Source organism: Ambystoma mexicanum, chromosome 11 (assembly GCF_040938575.1).
Source record: "Ambystoma mexicanum isolate Mex_15411 chromosome 11, UKY_AmexF1_1, whole genome shotgun sequence".
In the NCBI taxonomy this organism is placed as follows: domain Eukaryota; kingdom Metazoa; phylum Chordata; class Amphibia; order Caudata; family Ambystomatidae; genus Ambystoma; species Ambystoma mexicanum.
In genome coordinates this window covers 288,162,146-288,174,156 of record NC_090934.1, presented here as the reverse complement: position 1 = coordinate 288,174,156, position 12,011 = coordinate 288,162,146, and positions in this window count along the sequence as shown.

Sequence of the window (12,011 nt, the reverse complement as noted above, 5' to 3'; positions counted from 1 at the left end):
GCATGCCATTACCACTGCATCCATGGCATATGGTTACCCTTGATTTTGTGGTGGAACTCCCTTGTATCGGGGGCATGTCCACCATTCTTGTGGTAGTGGATGTCTTTACCAAGATGGCTCGGTTATACCATGCTCGGGAATACCTACTACTTCTACATTGGCCAGCTTGTTCTTTGACCATGTGGTACGCTTTTTTGGACTACCTACGAATCTGATTTCCGACTGAGGGTCTAATTTTACCTTGCGTTTCTGGCGCTCTCTCACTTCCTCCTTGGGTATTGATGCCTGCTTGTCCTCGGCCTACCATCCTCAAACAGACGGCCAGACAGAACGTACCAATGGCACCATGGAACAGTTTCTCCGCTGTCTGTGTCTGCAACATCAATCAAACTGGTTGTCGCTACTAGGTGCAGCAGAATTTGCCTACAACAATTCCATGCACTCATCGATTGGCTGTTCCCCGTTTTATGCCTTACATGGACTACATCCAAGGATTCTTCCGCCTGTCTTGCCTTCCTTAAAGCAATTCCCCGCAGCTAATGCAGTGAGGGATTCCCTGCTTACCATCCGTAAATCGGTATTAACACATCTGCAAGCTGCGCAACGTCGCACCAAAATGCAGGCTGACAAGCGGCGTGCACCAGCTCCTTTGTATTCCTGTGGTGGCCGTGTATGACTCTCTACAAAGCACCTGGCCATTCAGGGTAAAAGGAAACTTTTGTCATGCTTTGTGGGACCTTATACGATCCTACGGTGCTTCAACCCTGTCACTGTTTGTCTGAACATTCCATCTCATTGGCGGGTGCAACCTGTGTTTCATGTCTCCTTGCTTCGCCCTTTTGTACCTGGCACACGGTTACCTGCCATCCCAGCCCCAGTCAACGTCAGAGGAGAGAATGAGTATGAGGTGCGTGCAATTTTGGACACCCGCCTCTGTCGTGGAGTTAGATCTTACCTGATTGACTGGCAGGGGTACGGTCCGGAGGACAGGTCCTGGGAACCAGCCTCTAATTTGAATGCACCCCGTTTGTTGCGTGCCTTTTGGCTGCAACGCTTGCAAAGGCACAGAAGAAGTCGCCCTTTGTGGAGGGGTACTGTCACGTCCTGGTTAAATTGGAGACTGCCATGGCATTTGTTTGAGTGCTATCCGGCACGCAGAGCCCTTTGGGACTACAATCCCCATAACTCCCGCTATTGTAGTCACGTGACACACACGTACTACTTTGCTTTGTTTGCTTCTTTGTGGACCGTATTTAAATACTGTCTATTCGGAGATCGGGTGCTCCTAAACTGTTGTTAGTTGTGAGCTTCTGTTTCCGGACTTCTGTTTAAATACCAAATAATCGGTGCTCGAATCAAGACTTTGCCTCTGCCTTGCCCTTGTTTGTCTCCCAACGCCTGCCTCCCTCGACTGCCTCCCTTGGAAAATACAAACCCGGCTTCCTCATCTTGACCTCCCATTTCTGAGTCCTTAGGTTTTAAAGCCCTGATAACCCGAACATTTCTTCATGGGAACTAGCGTGAGGTGAACACTCGTTTCCCTGGTCATATATTTTTGTCTTTTACTATTGCTTGGTTAAACACTTTTGACACGTGTATTTTTTGCTTTGGACACTTTTTGCTACGCTTTACTGCTTCAATATTGGATTGCTTTGGACACTTTTTGGGACGCCTTGCTGCTTCAATATTGGATTGCTTTGGACACTTTTTGGGACGCTCTGCTGCTTCAATATTGGATTGCTTTGGACACTTTTTGGGACGCTTTGCTGTTTGAACATTGGACTGCTTTGGGCACTTTTTGGATGCTTTGCTGCTTCAACATTGGTGTTCCTGGAATACTGGCACACTCCTCCTTCACCATACACCCTCCTTGTCTCTGCATTCAAAACTAGTAGGTTACTGCTATATTGTCTATACGGAGCAGGTAAGAGTGGGTACTTGTGGGCGGTGTTGGCTGTTTTTTCTGGCACTACATGGCTGCATTTCCTGAACAACTGTTTTGTTCTTTGTCCCTCTAGCTCTTCTGATTTTGCTCCTGCCTTTTTACTCAAGGCCCCGGCCTAACAGGTGTATTGATCTCTGTAAGCTGAGATCTTGGGGGGGATGTCTTTGGCACATCACAATAAAGATTTCATATTCACGGAGTGAAGGTAGCTTCCCGAAAAGAGTGGGGAGGTGTTATCTGCAACAACTGGGATACAATCTCTGAGTTGTGACAGCCTCCGCCAGCACAGGCTGAATTTCCAATTGCACAGTGAAGGACTGTTGATTATCATCATTTTTAAGTTCACCCTGCTGCCATTATCGCCCCTCTTTCCTCCGGCTGACCACTTACTTGTTGATGCACCCTCCACCACCCTGAGGAGAAGTCCTAGCAAGACATCTGACCAATGAAAGAGTGACCTGCTTCATCACTCCATGGAAGAGGTAAAAAACAATTGTTTGTGTGCGTGTTGTGGATGAAAATCTTTTGTTTGAAAACCTTTCAATGTGTGGGTCTGTGCGTTATGTGAATGGTACAGGTGGGTGTGTTTATGTGTGGATGTTATGTTTCAGTATGTTACTTAATGTTATGGCATGTTACCTAATGTTATTTTATGACACCTTAAGTCAAAGTCTGTTCCATAATGTTTATGCCCTATTTTGATGGGGTATATTATGCAATTTTTGACTGAAGAAGTTTGAGGCAAGGGACAAAATGATGGGGGGAGAAGGTAACAAGAGCAGAAATGACGATCAACAGGCAAACCAATTGAAATGAACTGGGCAGGGATTCGGGGACATAATTCAGGGGTCACCAGAGGTCGCTAAAGCGAACTCTGCCGATTGGCTGGTGACCTTTGCCAATCTCTTGCGACATCTGAGGGTGCGTTTGTCAACGCGGGGATGGTGCACCACAGCAAGCCCAGTGCTGCATGTGGGTTACTCCATTTGGCGGGTCGCCTCGCACAGCAGCAGCACGTGTCGTGTGCTTCACTGCTGGTTCTCTCTTGTGCTGATGAGCGCTGCGACCTAGGCTTCTACAGCTAGCTCCAAAAGAAGCAAAGAAGGTAAGTGAGAGAAGACTAGCAGGATTAGTGTGCTCTACTGGGTGGGGTGGGTCCTCCTCTCATCGATTTGTGTGGCGTGCTACTGGTCACAAGCTGCTGTGCCTGCCTGTGGCCGACAGGGCCACGGCGCCAGCCGTGGCCAAAAGCCTGGACTAAGGGATTGTCTCATTTAAAGGCTGTGTCGGGGTAAAAGATTTTAATAAAGTCTAGCAACACATATAATCAGGGTCTTTGCAGCCAAATTACCCAGGATCAATCTAAAATAGCAGGTATCTAAAATATGGTCAAAGGACACCAACGTCCACATAAAAAGGCTGATGAACGTACACAAGTAGTAATCATTCCTAACTACTTATGGGACCTCGATGTCACACACTCACTTTCTGTTAAACAGGATGATTTGACTTGGGTTTTCCTTAATTGTATTCCCCACAAACTATTAATTTGTAATTGTAGAATAGAGACATTGGGTGATTTCACTTACTGCTAGGCCCTCCGTTAAGGGCTTCTTATGTGCCGCTTTCTCTACCTTTCTTTACAGGCCTTCCCTGAAATGGTGCGTGCATAGACCTTTACTTCCATTGTGCAGCCGGAAATCCTTAGTTAGCACTGCTGTCCTAGCTATAGCACTTCTATTTCGTGGCTTTTCCCATTCGCAGATTTAAAATGTCATGACCAGCGCAGTTAGGTGTGGCTGTGAAAAACAGCATCCACCACCTAGCAAAAGAAGCCCGAAAGATATAAAGATGTTGATTAACTATTGAAGTGTCAGGAATACTACAGCTCAATAGCTTCTCGTTTAGGGGAGAAACTTTGTTTTGAATCAGCCAGCCACTGTGAATTCTCAGACATTGGCTTGCTTCATTATTAATGACTGTGTGACCAGTGGTACAAGTGCACCAAAGAAAGCTTAGGGACTGTGACCTCGGCTGGGGATGGAATAGGTGGGTGGAGACAGTGAGTGGAGCCACAAAAAGAGTTGGCTCCCGCATATTGTTTATTGATATATGTGGCCTCTGCTTGCTTAAATTAACTGTGCTGGAACTGATTATTAACACTGACTCCCCCCACTTACATTTTTAGGACTTGACCCCTGGTTAGGCCACTTATTGAGGGGATTGCATCGTCCATTGATCTGCCTTCAAAGTCATTAGGGATATCACTGTACCCAATGCCTACAGAAGGACCGTCAAATAGGGATAAGCACGTAGGAGGGGACACAGGGAGTGGGAGTGTTCAGGCTTTTCAAACCATTCAACCACCTTTTTTTGCTCTGCAGAATTCATTATTCTATTGCTGTGCAAATCATACATTACATGAGCTAGCTCAGTTGCTTTCTAGAGCTCTCGCTGCACTGTAAGGATAGGCACATTCCCACAGGTCCTTCACCAGCGTTAATTTTTCGCAATCTCAACTTCCCGCCTCAGCCTTCAGCAGACTTCAGATTGCACTGCTGATACTTTTCCTCACTTCTCCGCCATTTATAAAACTATCATATTATCGAACCTCAGAGCATTCAATTTTCAATGCACAATGGATGCCAAATATACCATCCGATACAATGCTACATGACCCAAAGTACGCTTTTGCAGGGTATCATGGTGTATGACTGTGTGACCAGTGGTACAAGTGCACCAAAGAAAGCTTAGGGACTGTGACCTCGGCTGGGGATGGAATAGGTGGGTGGAGACCCTCTACAAGGGAGTGGGAGTCCCTCTACTGAGAACAAATATTGGTCAAACACCCTGTTCTATTGAATTTCTCCCTCTCAGGAGGGTCTACAAGCATGTTTCAGCTCACTGCACCTTTCACTGAGTCTCCCAGACATTTGCATATATGTTTAGGGACTTGGAGTTTCACCCTAAGTTACCCAGGGTAATGCAAACGTGGACCTCATGCTCACTGTGCTTAGAGAGACACAGCTTCCCCTCAGTGGTGAGTACCAACTAGTCCAAAACAAGCGTCTGGTTGGTGTTGTTACTTTTGTTCAGAGGAGAATAGCCTAACATTTCATGGCTGGACCTACGGAGTGGGTGGCACCATACTGATGTGCAAATGCATATTTCTCCTCTGTGAAAGGTACAGTGAGTTAACACATGGTTGTAGATTCATGGTTGGTAGATTTGTCGTCGTTGTATAAGAACATTTTTACTCTTGAGTTATGCAAGCACTTTGAAGAGATACAGGAAGATGATCATGTAGCAGTATTTGCCAATGCACTAATCAAACCCATTTTAAACTTAGCTCTAGGTTCTGAAGGATATGAAAATCAGAGACGGCTGTCTGTTTTGTGCAGGAGTAATGAAATCCATGAAACAACTGCTTGCTAACAGTACAGCAGAACACTGAAGGTAACTTGTCGAAGCAAAGGAAAATGGGGTAATTGCCAACATCATTGAAGACTGTGGATGCCATTGAATAGAAGAATACAAGTTCTCTAGTGAAATATTCTCCCTCTCCCCTCTAATCCTGGCTTTCCCCCTATCCCTATACGTGCCTATCCGCCCCTGCCCCCCGGAATGTGATTTCGCTCTGTTGTCCTGTTGAAATAACAGGGCCGATCCACATAAAGATCCGATTTGGGTTAATACAATTCCCATGTCAGCATGGGCCTTGACAAACTGCTATGCATGATGATCCATTCTTGTGTGAAATGTCACAATACAGTGATATCGAACCATATTTCTCTTAGTGCACCGAGGGATAAGGCTTTATGGTGCCACGTCATGTGATGTTACGTGGGGGTGTGTCCAAATGACATCACTTCCTGTGATGTCACATGGGGTGGGCTCAAATGACATCACTTCATGTGATGTCACTCTTGGGGCATGGCATTGTGATGTCACTTGTGCTACCCCTGGCATTTTGGTGAAATGGCATCATCCCTGGGGGGAATTGAAACAGGAACATGAATGGGGAAGGCATAGAAGGGATGGAGTAACCATCAAAAGGAGGAGGGCACATAAGAGAGGGAATTGCTGGTGGGAACGGGAAAGAAAGGTATTTTTATGTTAAATCATGATGGTTGCCTGTAATGTCTGAACCATCCTTTTAATCATTGCACAGGGTGGTGATATACAGCGATTATATAATCACACATGTGCCATTCATTCATTTTTTTTGGCCTGAATTCAGTTGCATAAACATGCTCACACCCTTTGCCAAACGCTAGTAAGATGCACCTGAGAAACAGCGTGGCACTTGATTCGAGGGCAAAGCATATGTGCTTGGAACAATGCAGGGCTGGAATGCATTTACTGACAGTCAGGGCTTCAGATAATATTTTATTTGACATATTTTACTTTCTGTTTTATTAAAGTGGGGTTCAAATGTTTTTAGGGAGTAAACATGTAATTCCCAGTCACAGCAGGATATTGTAGGCAAGTGGAAATATATATTTAACCCTAAAACAGGTATCGTTTTGTAATTCATACCACTTTTCATCTAGAGATGCATTTAAATGACCAATGTTGCCTTATAGTTCATCCCCAGATCAGCATTAGTAATAGTAGAACTCCTTCCTATGCCTTTGCTCTGCTGGTACCACTGATTTCAACATATCACTGGAGATGTGCGAGTAGAAGAAGGTGGCAGGACACACTGTGTATGTTGTTTCTTGTTTTGTGCTGTGATCATTTTTACTCAGTATTCCTTTATTGGGAGTCTGCCTGCTTTTAGTGAGTACATTTGACTTTTACCCTGGTTACCTGTAGGCCTGGCTACTATCTTTCCTCATTCTTTACATAGTCAATTTCCCAAAATAGATTGACATACAAGTGTTCTTGTTGTTATTGGGATTTCTCTAAGAGATGTTATTACTGGTGTGCCTTAGATATTGTGTATTTGGCCCTTTGCTTATTATTTTGATGCCCTAAAATATCCAGGGGAATATCTAAAGCATCAGACCTTCACCATGGGACGAGGACAATGTTGTATGCATCATGGGTTTGATACCACAATTGAGCCGACTTGGCCCTCCTTGCTCCTGAGATCAGGTCATGGGTGTTGTCCCAACCTGGAGGTTATCTTGTTTTTCGCTATATGCTCTCTGCGATGTTTGCCCCAGAGGTAGGTGCCTAACATAGTTTGAATGAGCTACCCAATATCCTTGGCTAAAGCACAGCCGGCCGAATCAGTATTTTTTAAGCTTACCTCAATCCCACTTTCCCCCCTCAACTCCCCAGGGTCTCCATATGTTGTGCAGCCTCTGCCACCCTCAAGTGCAGCCTGGAACATAGTGTAACCGAACAGAGAGAGGTCATTGACATCACCTCATGGAAAGTTAACTTAAAACACATATCGGGTATGATGGCGCATGCTCTGGATTAAATGCGATTGAGTGCAAATATTTCAATGTGTGTGTGCAGAATATGTGAACAGACGAGCCTGAGTGTGTGTATGCATGCACAACATGGTTTGCATGTTTGTTTGTATGATGTAAAAAGACAAATGTGGCTTCCTAGCAATCCTGACTTTTCTCTCATCCCATTTCATCATAGATAGCCATAACACACCGATAGACTGGTTTTCTGAAAGACAATTAATTTGACCAATAGAAATACATCATTTCTACATAGGAGTGTATAAATGATTCCAATATTCTATTTCTGATGAATATATTTGCACAATTACTCAAACAGCCGTCTGGGAAAAATGTAACTCCTGTGGTGCTGTTTACATTTGACTGCAGAAAACCTTCAGCATACACAACATAATACATATTTCTACAGCCAGAATAGGAATGGGCAGAAGCCAATTCACTTGTACAGCCCCAATATCAACAATGCTTCGCTGGCTTATTTAACATACTCCTCCCGATCCTTCAGCTAACGCTCCTTCATCAGATGAATAAAGGCTTTCCCTCTACACACTCATATTACTACTATGGTTGTCGGATTAAATTTACGCACATCCGGAAGAAGACATATGACATGTCCGAATTGAAAGGACAGGCAGTCATCTTAAAGATCACTGTTAACCCCACTTACCCCTCCATGCGTATTTTACATCACCTAGAGTCTAAGAGGTTGGAGACTTTCACCACATCAAGTGACAAGTAATAATTAAAGAGGTCATAGAGAGGATTTTAGTCACCCTCCTTTACACATGGTGCAATACAACTTGAAATGCCTTCCACCAGACTTGCACAAGTAACTTCAAAGAAGCTACTACCCTTCCTCGTGGCATAGCAGCGCGCTGTTAAAAGCAGGTGTGCATAGTTCCAGTATTCCCCTCTCTTGTGCGGTTCATCAGTGTAGGTTAGTTGGTTCTTTCTGACTTTGAATGGATAGAGCACATGTATTGGAAGCAGGTCAGACATCTCACAGATGGTTTAGATTGGCTCCCTGACTCCCACAAGGTGTAAATCGTTGTAACAGTAGAACCTACAAAGAATCTAAACACCTAAATGCAAAACACCAAAGTGCTGTAGTGTTATAAAACTTCATTGACTTCAAATCCAAACACACATTTCTTAAAACTCTTCACCATCTAACACACACTATCATGTTGTTTGAGACATCCTGTAATTTATCAAGGACAGATTTTACTGATATCAATTGTTTCTATTCCTACTCAGTCGGGGTGAGCCTACTCGGAAGGTCCCCAGTCATCAGAGAGCAACTCTCAAAAGAACACACAAAGACACACATTAGCCCGTAGAAGCAACCCAAGACTCCTAATATCACAAAATCTAGAAAATAACTAATGAAACCTACACCCACATAGTGTGTCTTGGCTCTAGGTTAATTTTAGAAGGGCATGACAAATTCACAAAAACATCACAGAATGTGTATTCCCCTTTCAACAGAATAGTTAAAAGAAAAGGGGGGAATTACGGTTACTCAGGTGCCCTCATACCGCATTTTGGCTGGTGTGGAAGATTGTGCATCACAAAAAACACATCGAGTTGCTGGTTATGGCATTTTAGTTTGCGTCATCTCTGCACATTGTTTCCACTCTAATGATATTGGACATGTTTTGTCATGTAGAGTCTTTGTCTGGTGCACCATGCTGTTTTTGCATGTGTTTGGTCTGGGGTCTTAAGAGCCTCCCAATGACCTGAAACATTTCAGACCCGTAGCAGTGGTGGTTAGGTCCTCTACAAGGGCCGCATACCATGTTATGTAAAAAATGTCTGACATTTTACCTACAATTATATGACCATTCTTGGGTTTTCCAAGTTTTCCAAGTATGCTTGCAAGTAATTTACCATTTAAATATTTAATGTTGACCAAATAGTCATGATATGTTTGCCAAATGCACATGAAATGTTTGCCAAATGTTCATGTAATATGTGTGTGAACATTTGCAAAGCCCTCAGCTGCAGTGAGTTGCTCAGGAGATAGACAGTTGCCTCTTTTCAAATTAATCACTCCATTGTTTTGTTCAGTGTCGCCGACACAGAAATTCACAAATCACCTTACACATCATATTTTACAGCAAATGCTGACATATTGTGTAGGCACAGGCATCACAAGGCTCTGTTTCAATGTAGCAGCATATATTTGAGTATAGTCAGCAGGGCTGGGACAGCATATATTGTGGGCTGAGGCATCATGAACATGTGTTCTAACAGTGTCAGTGTTGACATATATTGTGGACACAATCACAAAAGTGTTAACAATGGCAAAGTTGCCATATGTTGTTGAAACAGGCATCATGAAACTAGTGTAGAATCCTCCTCTGTATTGTTGGTCAACATGACACCCATATATTGGATATTAGCATGTGTTATTCTACGAAGCAGGTTGTAAATCAGTCTTTTAACGTGATTTTCAAAAAAATTATGCTATGAAAATGCACAATTTTAACCCATTATTTACAATTTCGTTTTTTGGGGATGTTCCCTCGCAACTTTGTCGCAAGCCTTAATTAAGGCACACTATCAGCACACCTCTTATGAAAAAACAATCCACTGCAACACTGCCCAGGAATAATTTCTAACGAAGGGGCCCCCTCGGGATTTCCCTGGCCCCTCTGGCTAGGATGCTTCAGTGCTCTTTGGCAATTCTCTTGCCATCGCTTAAAAGGTTAGCTGGAGACGCTATGACGACATGGTCCGGAATGGGTGCTGCCTTGCAAGCATGCTGTTACATTAATTTTCATTTCATTTTTTTGTTTATTGTTACATATTAGCCTAACAGGCTTTTCATAACAAATTCCATACCGCTCCATTAAATATTCCTGAAAAAGAAATGTTGAGGGAAAACAAAAACATAAAAACCTTTGTGGCGACCCTGCTGTGGCTTTTGCAATATTGTTCTAGCGTCAAAATATCAATAACACCCAATTTCAATTTTATAATGTCTCTCAGCAAAGCTAACCCCAAAATCAAGGCACATTTAATAGTTCTGTATGTGTTTTAGGGGAGGTGCGCGGAGGTGCGCGCAGGTGCGCGCAGAGCGGCAGAGTTAATGTGTGTGTCCAAAAATGCAGAATGCTGCCTTTGTGGTTCACACTAAATGCCATTGCAAGAAATATACTAAAGGCACCAAAGAGAAAATACAAGTGTAATTGTGGAGCGCGGTTATACTTAGTGCATATTAAATTAAAGAGAGGGAAAGTCAGACGTCTACACTGCAGTGTTCCCTTTGTTGCGCAGTTACTGAAGTCCGTCATTAAGGCTTCCATTTTAAAACTAATATGTGACTTTCAGACTCTTTACGCTGGTATTTGAGAATCACAGAAAGATGTTAAAACCGCCGATTATCCCATTCATGTAATAGGAGATAAAAACTATCATTTTAAAATGTGAAGTGTCATCTTCAGTCGCGGAATTGAATGGAATGGGATAACTAGCTGAGAGTTTGCCGGCGGTTGATATCGCATCTGGAAAAAATGTAGAGGCATAAGTACAAGGGCCATAAAGACATTGCAATCACAGTTAGTGTCTGATAATTCACCAATAAATAGAAAACGTCTTTTTCTTGCAGCTTACATCAATGTTATACAGGGGTCGGCAACCGGCTGCTCTCAAGATATTTTGACTACAATTCCCATGATCCCTCACCATTCATTATGCTGATAAGGGGTGATGGGAGCTGTTCTTCAAAATGCCTATAGAGCCAAAGGTTGGAAACCTCTCCTCCAACCCAGTGCTGTTCAGTGGAAGTCAACATTAGAAAGGCACTTCAATGTCAAAGCAACCTTACTCCTGTGACGAGGAACTACAATTATAGCTTGCAGCCTCATTTTAAAACAGCAACATCCTGTCGCGGATTCACCGTGACTGTGCATGTATGCAAGGAACACGTCTGCACGCCATGAGCACCCTAATTCACAAATAGTCTTTTCCAAGAGGTCAAAGTGTTAATTATTATTAAAGTTAATATAGACCAGCAGTGCGCCACTAGAGTAGTTAACCTGTTTGTTGTGTGCTTTCACCAGTTCTGACCTGGCCCTCATGAAAGCTAGTTATCGGGTCACGCAATGGCAATACATTACTTCCACAATAAGAGATGTTATACCAAGATACAGGGTGGGGGGGGGATCTGTGGGGGATTGGAGGATCTGACTCCGAGGGCCCCAAGAAGCTGCCACCATGTTGGCAGTCTCGTGACACAGCAACATACTTCTTTAATTCAGGACATTAAATGTGCACTTTGCAGCACACACATACCAGGCTGCCTTTATTGGAACCCTCAAGCCATCATCTCCCTTGGTCCTCTTGTAGTATTCAGCAACATACTTATCACCTTGTTGTCTTTTTACTCCGGTTTCATCTACAGTAGTATCTTGCTGACAAAGAGCAATTATCAACTTTTCAGTGGACATTTAATGTTTCAGCTCCACGCTGGATCCCTCGCCTCTATTTTTGCAGCTATTCACCCACTTACTGGATTCCTTTGTCGCATTATAATTTAAGTACCCCACGAGTGCTTCTGACTGTTTTCCCCACTGACCCTTGCATCTACTGATGACCGATAGTGCATTTGCACATGTTTTTGAGAAACAATCACT